Source organism: Symphodus melops (assembly GCF_947650265.1).
Source record: "Symphodus melops genome assembly, chromosome: 13".
Taxonomy (NCBI): Eukaryota; Metazoa; Chordata; class Actinopteri; order Labriformes; family Labridae; genus Symphodus; species Symphodus melops.
In genome coordinates this window covers 25777690-25792286 of record NC_136703.1, presented here as the reverse complement: position 1 = coordinate 25792286, position 14597 = coordinate 25777690, and positions in this window count along the sequence as shown.

Sequence of the window (14597 nt, the reverse complement as noted above, 5' to 3'; positions counted from 1 at the left end):
ATTTTGTTTATATATGTGAGCAACAATGACTTCAGGATGGCGATTTACAAATATGTTTCCAAAACTGAACTTTTTGGCAGTTACACTCTAGGATTTTAATTTTTGCCATCTGCTTTGAATGGGGCAAATTTTTGTCATTTAAACTCGATTTGTGTCCACACCGTGTGCCAGAAGTTTCCACAAAGTAAAAACACCCATGTCATGACCGAGCCGCTCGTTTTGATACCTTTTTTGTGTGTGTGGCGCAAACGCTGTGGGAGGAGGATATAATAATAATGTTAGCATTAGTAGTAGTGTGGTAACTCCCTAATTCTCATGTTTTCTCTGTTTTGTTTTGTTGTCTTTCTTTGTTGAGCGTTCTTTGTTTAGAAAAGTCCAGTGCATTATTATTAATAAAGTTTATTTTGGTTTTAAGTTTCATCCATCCATTATTTTTCGTCCGGGGTCGCGGGATGAGGAAACTCCTCGCTGTGAGGCAACAGAGGCTGAAGTTGGTTTTTGTAAAATCTCCTGGAGGAGACTTTGAGTCGGCGGTTCAACATGATTGACACAACATGAGGTTATATTTCTTTTGAAATGCTCCACAACATCTCCAGACTTCCTGTAAAACCCACCGTGTGTCTAATCCGTGGTTGGTGTGTTGTCATGTCCAGTGAACATGGTCAAAGTGTGGAAACAGTTCTCTGTAGCTGTAAATGGTTACTGCAGAATTGAAGGGCGGTTTTGTAACGTTGGTCATCAGTCTGCAATAACAAAGTTTTTCTGCTGCAGCTTCCTGAGAACTGCTGAAGACGCCCTGATTAATAAAAAACTCCTTCCTACAAAGACTTTTTGTCCCTTAGAGACGCAGGACAGTGGACACAGCAGGTCCAGAGAGAGAGAGAGAGAGAGAGAGAGAGGGAAAGGAGCCACAGCCTGGGTACACCGACCTCTGCAGCTCCACACTGAATGTGTTTTTAAAGGATGATCTGGGACGACGGTGAGCTGGTCGGACTCTGCTGGACCCGAACACGGGATGACTCTCTCTCTCTCTCTCTGTCTGTCCACCAACCTGTCTCCAAGTACAAGACTAAAAATCCCCCACAAAATAAAGGCGTATGAGTAAGTTTATAATAACTCTGACTTTGGATGAACTCGAGGGAAGAACTTCTTCTCGCTTGCTCCCGGGTCGATATTCGTGCGGTCGACCGGCCGCCTCGCCTCGCAGCATTCAGCGTTATTTAGCATTTGTAAAGTTTTCCTTTTTACAGATATTATTTATATTTTTTGTTTTCTTATCAACACTTTATTTTCTTTGTTTAATTCTAGTAATACCTGCACTGTCGTCCATTTGCTGCTCTGTGTGATTTTGCATTTCCCCCGGTGACAAATAAAAAAAAATTTTAATTTAAATTTGAATTTTCAAACGTTTCAACAGCTGCAGCTGAGAACAGTCTGTAAGTTCTTTACAATCACATGAAATGTTTTTGTTTTTTTTGTTGTTTGGTGAATTCAGACTCCGACATGTTTCGGTGGTTCAACTCTCTGCAGAGTCAGAGGTGCTGTTCACAAAACATCCAGCAGGGGGAGACATGTACACACACACACACAGGCAGGCGTGTGTGTGTGTGTGTGTGTGTGTGTGTGTTCTGGATTTCCCTTGTTTGATTTTTTGTACACTCTTCAGTGTCTCCAATAACAAACATCATGGTTAGTCTGTCAAACAGCCGGCGGCTCACGTTGCCTGTTTCTCTGTGTCGATAAAAACGACGCAGTCTGAGCGTGTAAATTCTTCAGTGTGATTCCAACAGGCCACCGTAGTGATCTTTCATCAGCTCTCCTCTCACTGAGCTGCTGCATCGATACGAGTGTGTGTCAGATTACACACGAAACAGGAAACAAGCTGGTGAGGTTTTTACGAGACACAGCAATTACTCAACGTGTGTGACTTTGCATGTTTTACACACACACACACACACACACACACACACACACACCTTGAGGCCGGGATGTAATGTATGAATCTAATTCAAACTTCTCTGGTCTATTTTTTGCTTCTCACAATTGATTATTTTATTTAAAATGTATTGATTTGAGTGTTTCATATGCTAATTTGCACCACTTAACAGGATAAAACAAATCAAATAGAAGGAAAAAGAAAAAAAGAAAACAAAATAAAAACACAACAGACAAAGAATATATAAACTCAACCCTGCTTTTATTTTGAAATAAAGTAAAGGTTTAGAGATTTCTCCAGCTGCCACTGCGAGTCCAGCTTCTGTCTTCACTTTTAGGGAATCGTCGTGTCATCCATGTTTTTATACGATCTACGGCGCCATCAGGGGGACAAAGTCGGTACTCTTGATTTGTTCCTGTTTCAGAGCGCTCGAGTTATCAGTGTCTGTCAGGACCTAAAGACACATTCAGTCTTTACTCATCGAGGAGCTGTAACTGTTAGATCAGATTCAGGTCAGACATTAGGGAATGAAGATACCCGTGTGTGTGTGTGTGTGTGTGTGTGTGTGTGTGTGTGTGTGTGTGTGGGGCAGGACTCATAAGACTAATGGCTCTCGTTGCCTTACAGGATTTATTTGTGTGTAATTAAATTAAAGCGTTAAACCTTCAACATGTCCTCGTCTGTTTCTCATATTTATACATCATGTCTTTATTTTCTCCCTCACAGCTAAGATGAAGGACGTGTGTGTGTGTGTGTGTGTGTGTGTGTGTGTGTGTGTGTGTGTGCGTGTGTGTGTGTGTGCATGTGTGTGTGTGCTGCAGTTTCTTGGGTGTTCAGTATTCCAGTCAGAGCGGCTGAGTCACACTTACGGTAACAATATCCATATTCAAGAAGGAGGCTCGTGTGTGTGTGTGTGTGTGTGTGTGTGTGTGTGTGTGTGTGTGTGTGTGTGTGTGTGTGTGATGACATATCCTAGACAATGTTAGACATGATACAAGGACATACGAGAGGAGAGAGAGAGAGAGATGGTAATCAGCTGTATTGATCACTGCATCTTAAGCGCACACACACACACACACACACACACACACACACACACACACACAGGTAAAGTGAATTAAGCTCTAAGTGGGCTCAGACTTTGAGGAGGAGGCAGCAGATAATGGAGCTTCCGTCTGCAGGAGAGGAAACTCAATAAAGCGATCAGGAGGAAGCAGGAATCTTCTCCTCCTGTTTTACCTGAACTTCCTGTTGTTGTTCTGTCGTTTCCTGATCGTCTTCACCTGTGTGGTCAGTCAGTCTCACCTGTGTGGTCAGTCAGTCTCACCTGTGTGGTCAGTCAGTCTCACCTGTGTCTGATCGCTGTGTCTCCCTCTTCCTGACTTCCTGAGCTGTTCCCGCTCGGCTCCTTCTGGATTTTCACCTTTCAGGAATGTTTCCAGTTTGGACTCTAAACAAAGTGAGTTTTTGTCTTCTTGTTGAAAAGACTCTTTTGTTTGTCGACAGTCAGAGGAAATGTTTGTTACAGCTCGTAAACACGGCGTTCAAACACTACGAGGTACCTGACAATCTTCACTTTGTTGTGATGGAACACAACCGACCTGTCCAACAGGAAGTCGCTCACGTCTGCTAGTGAAAGCCAACACATATATTTAGCTTCACTTTAAGACTGAGTTTTATTTTGAAGGGACAAGCAGCGTTACTTTAGGAGAAGATGAGTTTTATTTTGTAGGAGAAATCCTGGAGAGAGAGATGGTCTCTGGAAGCGGCACAACAGTAAACCCACCACACACACACACACACACACACACACACACACACACACACACACACACAGTGTTACAGTACTGTAACAGTATGAACCTTCCTGCCAAAGAAAAACCCTTCAACACAAAGAGTCTCCCCGTCCATCTGTCCGATCTCACATCTATTTCTCCCGCTCTGGATTTAACACACACACACACACACACACACACACACACACACACACACACAAAGGCTGTGGCTGTTTGGCGGCCTGCTCTGTTTGGCAGATAGCAAAATGCCAAATGTGTGTCACAAACCTTTATAGTCTGGACTTGGAGAACAGAATTTCCATTTTAGTGACAGAGAAGAGGAGGAGGAGGAGGAAGAGGAGGGGGAGGAGCAGCAGGAGGAGGAGGAGCAGGAGGAGGAGGAGGAAGAGGAGGGGAGGAGGAGCAGGAGGAGCAGGAGGAGGAAGAGGAGGAGGAGCAGGAGGAGCAGGAGGAGGAGGAGGAGCAGCAGGAGGAGGAGGAGGAGGAGGAGGAGGAGCAGCAGGAGGAGGAGGAGCAGGAGGAGGAGGAGCAGCAGGAGGAGGAGGAGGAGGAGGAGGAGCAGCAGGAGGAGGAGGAGGAGGAGGAGCAGCAGGAGGAGGAGGAGCAGGAGGAGGAGGAGGAGCAGCAGGAGGAGGAGGAGGAGGAGCAGCAGGAGGAGGAGGAGCAGGAGGAGGAGGAGGAGCAGGAGGAGGAGGAGGATGAGGAGGAGGAGGAGGAGCAGCAGGAGGAGGAGGAGGAGCAGGAGGAGGAGGAGGAGGAGGAGGAGCAGCAGAAGGAGGAGCAGGAGGAGGAGGAGGAGCAGAAGGAGGGGAGGAGGAGGAGGAGGAGTCGTCGATCAGGAAAAGCATCCAGAGAAGAGTCCAGCTTGAAGTGAAGCTGAAGAATTGACGCTCCTTTCAGTGTTGGGAATTCTTCAACATTTTGGAAAACTGAAAGGAAGGTCCTGAGAAAGTTCCAGAAACACAGATTTCACATGAGGACATTTTGATTATTGATCACAAAGTAAACCAGATGCATGACCCCCAATCAGAATACAGCGTCCACAGTCGGGCTCTGATGCATCCAACCCCGAGCTGTTCTCTACAGAGACAACAGGAAGCAGGATCCAGGCACGCACGGGGTTAACAAACACCAGACCTCCTGTCCGACCAGGAGTCAGAACCAGGAAGCTCCTCGCTCCGCCACGCAGCCGATGTCTGACTTAAAGAACACCAGAGGTGATAGTCAATCTGTCAACATGGAGGAGGCGGGGCTTATGACCTGGACTAAAGCCAGTCAGCAGAGGCTTCACTCCCAGGCGGCTGTTTCTCCGTCCATCTTAATATCCCGTCAGGAAACCCGTCTGTCTGGGAGTCAGGAGAACTTATGATGTGTTTGTTTCCTGTTTATTTTTCTGTTGTTTTTTTTTTTTTAGGACTTGTATTGTTTACTTGCAGCGTGTTTACCTTTTATTCATTTTATTTTGAAAGGTCATAATCTCTGAAGATGCTGCTTCATGTCTGCTGGTGCTGACTGACATGTTTGTGTTGTTCCCACAGTTTGCCACCTTGTTGTTGTTCCTGAAAACAAGCCGACGACTTGATTTAATTAGAGAGAAGGACGAGGCTCATTTTATTTTATTTCATTACACTGAACAGAACAATTCAAGTTTAAAGTTTAAAACGACTTATTAGCCAGATTTATTCTCTGATATTCTTCCAACCAGCTGGACACCAGGAAGACGAGAAAACGGGAACAGAGAGGAGACAGTGAGGGATGGAGGGAGGTAAAAATAGAGGGGGGGGGGGGGGGGGGGGGGTAGCATGGAGGTAAAGAAGAAGGGAGGGGCCGGAGCTCTCAGGGGAATACAGAGAGAGAGAGAGAGAGAGAGGACGAGAGAGGCTGCAAAGAAAGAGGCTGATGTCATCCCTGCGAGGCAGCCAATCAGAGAGCAGCAAGGAGGGAAGAAGGGAGGGAGGAGAGGCAGCGCTCAGATGGGTGTGTTAAATGTACCACTGCAGCATCAGTGTGGAAAAGGTACGACTGAGTGGACGAGCAGGAAGAGGTGAAGACAGAGAAGAAGAAGAAGAAGAAGAAGAAGAAGAAGAAGAGAGGAGCGTGACGAGGAGACAAAGGGATAAAAGAAGAGAGGAAACACCTGCAGAGGTACGAGGAAAACAAAAGGAACCCACCGTGCGTCTGCTGCCTGGGTCTCCATGCATGGATGTGATGTGTGTGAGAGTGTATAGCTCGGTGTGTGTGTGTGTGTGTGTGTGTGTGTGGGTGTGTATGTGTGTGTGTGTGGGTGTGTGTGTGTGTGTGTGTGTGCGATGAGGGCTTCAGGGAGCGAGGATGTCTTACATAATGGGCCAGCAGGTATGAAGAACTGTGCTGGGCGTGCTCTCATAATACGTGTGTCACTGTGTCTACATGCATGTGTGTGTGTGTGTGTGTGTGTGTGTGTGTGTGTGTGTGTGTGTGTGTGTGTGTCTCGGCGTGTTAAAAATAAAAACGTGAAATGACCATTCATGATTCTGCGCGTGGACACAAACAGGGAGTGTCTGCCTGACTTGATTCAGCTTTTTAATATCTCCTGTGTCATCTGCAGCAGCGTGTTTGGATTCATATTAAATGAAAAGCTGCAGCACAACATCATAGTGTTCAATTATTCACCACGGGTTCGTAGTGCAGAAGCTCTTAGAGCCGGGATTCTCTGTCAGGCAGCTTCTTTCTACCTTTTAGTGCACAGAGACGGCTCCGTGTGCATCCGGGCTTTCCGACCTCCTCATGTCATCAGCCCTCCTCGGTGTGTTTGTTTTAAGGAGGAGTTCAGTCAGCTCACAGCTGAGAGCGACCGGGCAGAGACTCGGACTTCCTGTCAGCTCCGAGGTTCAGATCGTCATGTGAGTTTTGTTTGCAGCACTGAGCAGGTGAGCAGGAGACGCGTTGATGTTTTTGGACTTCTGGGGAGATGAAAAGTTCTGAGTCTCTGTCATGCAGAACTCTGCTGGGCTGCAGGGCGGCTGGGCTGCAGGGCTGCAGGGCTGCAGGGCTGCAGGGCTGCAGGGCTGCAGGGCTGCAGGGCTGCAGGGCGGCTGGGCTGCAGGGCGGCTGGGCTGCAGGGCGGCTGTGGCTCAGCGTTACAGTCAGCCACCTCTGACCTTAAAAGTCGGGGGTTCAATCCCCGGCTCCTGCAGCCTCGTCGTTGATGTGCTAGATGTGCTCTGTCCCTCAGCGGAGAAGAAGGTTACCCTGCATGAACTTCCTGTTTTACCTTCTGACACTTAACCCCGAGTTGCTCCCGCTGCCTCGTCTGCGGCGCGTGAACGTGTCGGTGTGACCTGCGGTGTGAAAGAGCTCTGAGGCGTCAGTGCTCTCGTGGTTTCGCAGTCTGCAGAGAGCGTTAGCGCTCAGTGACTCAGCTCGACGTCTATGAACAGTCGGTACTTCACGAATGACTGACAGAGCGGTAACACGGCATCATGATGGTCGACGTCGTGGTTTAATACGAACACGGAGCAGAGACGCCGACGCCGCCGTCAGAGGAGGAAGACGTGCTTCACCTGTTCGCTCACTAAAAGTCTAAAACTACCAAAACAGCTCCAGACGATATGATTAAACATGAGCACAGGGCAGATGCAATGTGCTCATCTTTGACGGATCAACCGTCCAGAAACCCAAAGACTCAGTTGACTCAGCCGATCAGAACAAAAGGTTTCAACGCTGAGAGAGCGGAGAGCAGTACTAAAGATCGATGGAGCGTGGGCACTCAGCGACCGTTAGCTAGCTTACTGTGGACCGATGCAGCGAGTTCACTGACACATAACAAAGGAGGAAATCTCCGGAAGTGAATAAAACAGTTTATGAAACAACTCTGTGCATCGACCTCGGTGTACGTAGCAGCACGTGACGCTGTGAGGAGGGTGTAGTGAGCTGTCCGGGATGAGTTTAATCTGTAATAGGTCTTCTCTCTCTGGGGGGGGGCGGGGCTAAAAAGGAGCAAAAAAACTACAAAAGTAAAGAAAGACTCAACCACTACAAAAGAGCACGTTACCGTAGCAACCATCCGCGGCGCCATCTTGGCACAAAACAAACAAAACGTTTGACGTTGTAAAGTATAAATTCTTTACGTTTCCAAAAAATCCAAAATGTAACTTTAGCAAACAAAGTTGACGGAGCAGCGACCTTCTTCATGGACGCACGGCGACAGCTGGGATTTCACTTCCACTCGTTTCCGTTTACTCTTGAATTCCTCTTTACACTCATAGCAACATCATTTACACACACACACACACACACACACACACACACACACACACACACACACACACACACGTCTCTCCTTCTGTTGTTTGCATTGTCAGGTTTTTCTCACCGGGCTGGTGGTGAGCAGAGGAGAGAAAGAGACAGGAAGGAGGAGATGTGAGTGAACGTGGAGGTTTATAAACGGAGAAGAGGAAACATTTAGTGTGAGGAGGAGGAGGAGGAGGAAGAGGAGGAGGAGGAGGAGGAGGAGGAGGAGGAGGAGGAGGATGCCCCCTCCTCTTCAGCTTGGCATCAGTCAAGTTGACTGAAACCATCTGGTGTTTTTTTTTTTATTTCAGGGCTTCTTTTTTTCTTCACATCCTGCAGACAGACACAAAAGACAAAACATGCAAATACATATTTTGTTTGTATGAGAGCGAGAGTCGGATGCAGAGCGATAAATCACAGTATCGTCTGCATATGAAGCACAGAGACAGTTTTTACTGATGCTGTCGATATGAGCGGGCGTCCTGAAGCTTCTCCCCTCCCTGCTGTCAGGTCGAACTCGCACTGACACTCTTTTCATTTGGTCTCGGGGACGTCGTTTGTGCTCTTTGGGATTGATGATCATTGTTTACCTTCCTAGCATGTAGTCTCAATCTAACCTGAAATAACCAGATGTGTCCCGGACCGACGAGCGGAGATGCCTTCTGTGTGGTTGTGTATCTGCCTCCTGCATTCAGATTGGTTCGATAGTGCGTCGACTGAAAGGAGCACATGCATCTCTCTTGTCCTGGCAGGCCTTTAGAGTGAGTGAAAGTCCCAGGAGGAAGGTTGAAGGAGCCGTTTGGAGCCAGACTGAAACGTTTGAGCTGCAGGACAGCCGGCCAGGGAGGGAAAATGTGATTAGACTTTCTGCTCTTTGTCAGGTCCTCGTTATCTCTGAGGATGTCTTCCTCTATGATTCTCATTGTGCTTTCTCCTCCCCCGTCGTCTCCCACGCCCCCTCTCATCCATCTTTCCTCTCTTCTTGGCCTTTCTTGCTCTTTCTTTCCTCCTTGTTTTTCCATCTTCCCCGACAGAAAGACCTCTTTGTGCAGAGATATGGGAGGAATGCCCCCTCACTGTATTCTTCCCCCTTCTTCTGCTTGTTTTCCTGGAAGCTCGTCCTCCTCATGTTTTCTCCCGTCTCTTCCTCTTTGTGTGTTTGTTTGTGTGTGTGTGTGGGTGTGTGTGTGTGTGTGTGGGTTGGGGGGGGCTTCCATTAGCTTGGATTAGACGATGTAGTAGGGTCTTAACAGCCCCTCTGCGTTTGAGTTTTTTAATCCCTTCAGAAACAGCTAATCTAACTTCAATGGCTTTAACATGTACAGTACACACACACACACACACACACACACACACACACACACACACACACACACACACACACACACACACACACACACACACACACACACACACACACACACTCACACACACACTTCGTCCTGCAAATATGTGACTTGTGTCTGTTTTTATGGCCAGTGTGGCGGAGCCATGACAGGGCGCCATTCATGCAGCGACCACAAACACAGAGGACACTTTATCAGACTTTATATCAGCCGTCACTCAGACGACAAACGAGCACATGCTGCACAACGTGTCCGACTGTCACATCCAGCACAGTGAGCAGCTGCTGACTCATACATAACATATGTCAGACTCATCGGGCAGGACACTGTAGCTTCAGTGTTTAGCCAGCTCTGCATGTGGTGGACACTGTAGCTTCAGTGTTTAGCCAGCTCTGCATGTGGTGGACACTGTAGCTTCAGTGTTTAGCCAGCTCTGCATGTGGTGGACACTGTAGCTTCAGTGTTTAGCCAGCTCTGCATGTGGTGGACACTGTAGCTTCAGTGTTTAGCCAGCTCTGCATGGGTCTGTAAAGCTTTCTGCGTTCTAACCTCTCTCCATGTTTCATCTCCAACATTGATCCTAGTTTGAGCAGCTTTCTGCTGCTGGAGCTTATTAGAAACATGCAGAGGCTTTTTAGCTCGGGTACAATCACTTCTATCTGAAGCAGTTCCACTGCCCGCTTCCATCGCTGCAACACCTGTTCACCTGATAACTGCTCTCATATCTGGCAAACCCAGGGGCGTCCAAAACGGCCTTCAAAGCCCCGCCTACCTTCTCTGGTCCAATCAGATCCAGAGCAGTCAGATCCAGAATCTAAAGTTAGAAGGAGGACATACTGGCTGCTGCATTGTTGTCAGAGAAGCTGATTTGAATCTTCATCCACACTGACGGCTGATTGGCTGACGGTTGAAAGATTTCTTCCTCCTTTCTTTACACAGAGAAGCTGACGTGAACGCAGTAAAAACGCGTAACACGTGGGAGTCCTACATGACTAATCATCATCTCCCCTCCTTCTGTCTCTACTTTATTTATGTCTCCTTTAACCTGCAGTAAGTCCCTCGAGTCAGAACTTCTCCTGAAGCTGACTGATCGGCTGCCTGCTTGTATTTGCGTCTGTGTTTTGTGTTTCTGCGTTTTGAAAAGAAGCTGCACAAAAGGGCGTAAAGGAAAAAAATAAAATGTACCCAAAAATATGCGACCGCTTTGACACTCCGGAGACCAGTCGAGTCATAGCGAGGAGGGAGAGGCAGGTGGGATGTGAGACAATAGCAGGAGAAAGTGTGTGTGAGAGATGGAGAGAGAGAGAGAGAGAGATGGAGAGAGAGGGAGAGAGAGAGAGAGAGAGAGAGATAGAGAGAGAGAGAGAGAGAGAGAGACAGAGAGAGAGAGATGGAGAGAGAGAGAGAGAGAGAGAGAGAGAGAGATGGAGAGAGAGAGAGAGAGAGGTGAATCGAGGAGATGAAGGGAGTGGCACCGGAGAGAAAGCGAAGGGAGAGGTGTGGAGGGACGGAGTGGGGGATGGGAGAGAAGAGGGAGGGGGCAGCGTGGGGGATGGGGGAGAGAAATATGGCTGTGTGTGCTGCTGGAGTCGGGGGGGTTACCATGGTGATGGGGGAATGACGGGAAAGGGATGGGAGAGGAAGAGGACCGGCTGCGAGTGCATATACGCTTAAACACAAATGCAAATTGACATTTTTCTCCGACTGATTGAATAAAACGATAAGCATCAAATCTCCGTTTTAATTTAAAGCTTCCTTCCTGTTATCTCCGGGCGGGTCGGGACGGCCGGGGAGGAAAAGATGCTGCGGAGGGATGAAGGAGGAGACGGGAGATAAAGAGAGAGGCTCTCTGAGTGGAGATGAAGAAACACGATCTCCCACCTGGGAGCGGTGTAACTTGGAGACGGAGTTGTGGCTTTTTAGATAAGAAGCAAAGAGACGAGTATCCATCGAACCAGAGAAGCTGGTTTTATTTCAAACAAAGTGTACGGTGGCCCTGAGAGCTCAAAAATATTTCACTCAAAAAATATTCTAACGATTTAGAAAAAAACCGGTTTGCGTTTTAGGAAGGAATAAAACGCTGCGATTTTTGTCTTTGCATGCTTGAGAAATAATAAAACACTTTCAATAATGTCTGTAATTTTAAAAAATATATATTTTTTCTAATTTCTGCCAACTTTTTAAACTCTTTTTGCACACGTGCACCTCGGACGAGAAGGTGAAACGCCACCTCCCACTCGCTGCAGGTGAATTCTCCTGATTATATCCTGCTGTCTTCTCACATCAGCTCACTCAGACTTTTATGCAGCTTAAATACGAGGAGGCTGAAGAGACGAACGTTCAGCCGGTCGAAAACTTAGGAGGGACTCGGTTGTAAATTCACTTTGGCTGTTTTTTCTTGAAAAGCGTCACGTGTCGTCCACGTGGTGAAAAACCGAGTCCGCTCTTTGTTTGTGTGTCGGCTCATGCGTCAGATGAATGTTCACCCCTGTGTGTCCCGTCTCAGAGAAGCCGCCGTGCTTCGACCTCACACCTTGAGGATGGAGATGAAGAGGAGCTGCAGGTAATCTCCTCTCACCTGCCAGCAGGGATTCAGCGTGACGCGAGTGGCTGTTAAAGCAGCCGAGGGACTGGCAGCAGCTGTAAAGGAAAAAAGGCTCAGAGAGCGAGGGGGGGCGAGCCAGACAAGCCTCTGGGTGGTGGAGGGTGTGTGGGCGGTAGGCTCAGGAGAGACTGTGTGTAGGCGGCTGGATGTGTGTGTGTGTGTGTGTGTGTGTGTGTGTGTGTGGATGAACACTGGAAACATGTCAGTGGAACTCTTCTGCATAATGGAGAGTCATTTTCTATTTCGGCTTATTATCGCCTCGGGCCTCATAAACCTTTACAGCCATGGCTAACCATGCTAACTGAAAGCAGCTGTGATTAAAACCTAAGAAACAGTCGAGCCTGATGTGAAAACTCCCAATACACAAATACTCCGAATAGATCTGTTTCTATGATCAGCTGTACAAACATGACAGAGAACTACAAACATGACAGAGAACTACAAGATCACAGGAAGAACTACAAGATCATAGAGAACTATAAGATCATAGAGAACTACAAGATCACATGAGAACTACAAGATCACAGAGAACTACAAGATCACAGGAGAACTACAAACATGACAGAGAACTACAAACATGACAGAGAACTACAAGATCACAGAGAACTACAAACATGACAGAGAACTACAAGATCACAGAGAACTACAAACATGACAGAGAACTACAAGATCATAGAGAACTACAAGATCACAGGAAGAACTACAAGATCATAGAGAACTACAAGATCACAGGAGAACTACAAACATGACAGAGAACTGCAAGATCACAGAGAACTACAAACATGACAGAGAACTACAAGATCACAGAGAACTACAAACATGACAGAGAACTACAAGATCACAGGAAGAACTACAAGATCACAGAGAACTACAAGATCACAGAGAACTACAACTCCCTTCCCTTATTAATCCTTGGAGGCGAGACGTCTTCGGGAGCAGTCTGTCCTGAAGTTCATCCGTTGAATATTTCCCTGAACAGATGAAGACCTCGCCTCAGTCCTGCTCACTGATTGGCTGGTCAGCAGTGTTTTAACGGGTTCTTCTGCAGACCTGTGATTGATGATGATGTCTTTTATTGATCGACCTCACAGATACCGGAAACCCCTCCCACTGTAGCACGCTTCACCCCGAGCCGTGACGGCGTTCGTCCTGTCTGAGAATGTGTGAGATCAGTGATGTCATCAGAGGATGGGATCTCTTTAAACCAGGAGCCTCCTCAAATGTTCCTGTGGTGATGTCACGGCCTCTTCCCTCCTCTCTGTTGATTGGCTGTGACATTGGCGGTGATAGATGGCGTTCCTTGGGTCTTGTTTCTTTCGCCCGGAGCGCTCTGTTACACCGTGGCCTCTCACAGCTGGTGCCTCTCGCCCCTCAGCTAAATCTAAAAAGACCCCAGCAGGGCCGGGACGCCACCCGGAGAGCGAGCTGCTGTTTATCCACGACAACATACCGTCACTAATGACGGAATAATGCGTTCACCGTGTGGAGAGAGACGAACCAGAAAGAAACTGTGTGTGTGTGTTGGAGGAGTGTGTGTGTGTGTAGATGGAGGTGTGTGTGTGTGTGTGTGTTGGAGGAGTGTGTGTGTGTAGATGGAGGTGTGTGTGTGTGTGTGTGTTGGAGGAGTGTGTGTGTGTTGGAGGAGTGTGTGTGTGTAGATGGAGGTGTGTGTGTAGATGGAGGTGTGTGTGTGTGTGTGTGTTGGAGGAGTGTGTGTGTGTAGATGGAGGTGTGTGTGTGTGTGTGTGTTGGAGGAGTGTGTGTGTGTTGGAGGAGTGTGTGTGTGTGTGTTTGTGTAGATGGAGGAGTGTGTGTGTGTAGATGGAGGTGTGTGTGTGTGTGTGTGTGTTGGAGGAGTGTGTGTGTGTAGGAGGTGTGTGTGTGTGTGTGTTGGAGGAGTGTGTGTGTGTGTGTGTGTGTGTGTGTGTGTTGGAGGAGTGTGTGTGTGTGTGTGTGTGTGTGTGTGTGTTGGAGGAGTGTGTGTGTGTGTGTGTGTGTCTGTGTGTGTGTGTGTGTGTGTGTTGGAGGAGTGTGTGTGTGTGTGTGTGTGTGTGTGTGTGTGTGTGTGTGTGTGTGTGTGTTGGAGGGTTAATCCAGAGGTGGATAAACAATGTCACGCCAATCAGAGCTGATTTGAATGTGAAAGGCGTCGAGCTGAGCGGAGGAGCAGAGGGGCGAGAAGTCTCCCTCATCCAATCAGAAAGTCAAACACACACACACACACACACACACACACACACACAGGTCATTAATACACATGTCTATAGACACTCAGCTCTCTGATGGCTGTTGGGATGTTTCCGTGTGTCTGTCCGCTCAGAAACATGATGAGGTGTAGATGAACGGGGGTCGGAGCTCGTCTGTCATGGCGGGAGCTGATAAACGCCGGCGAGTCGCCTGGAGCAGTTTTACACTCGTGTAAGAGAGAGGAGCGCTGATGGAGCTAAACAGAGAGAGATGATGAAGGAGGAGGAAGACAGCGGGGGGGGTCAGAGGACACGACGTGTGGGTGCCTGAGGGGGAGGTCATGACACGGTGATGACATCACAGGGTGACTTGTCCCAACTTTCGATGACGGCACAAAGCCGGGAAAAACAGCCCACAGAAACCGAGCGGGTTGTTTTCCAGTAATAAGTGAGGTC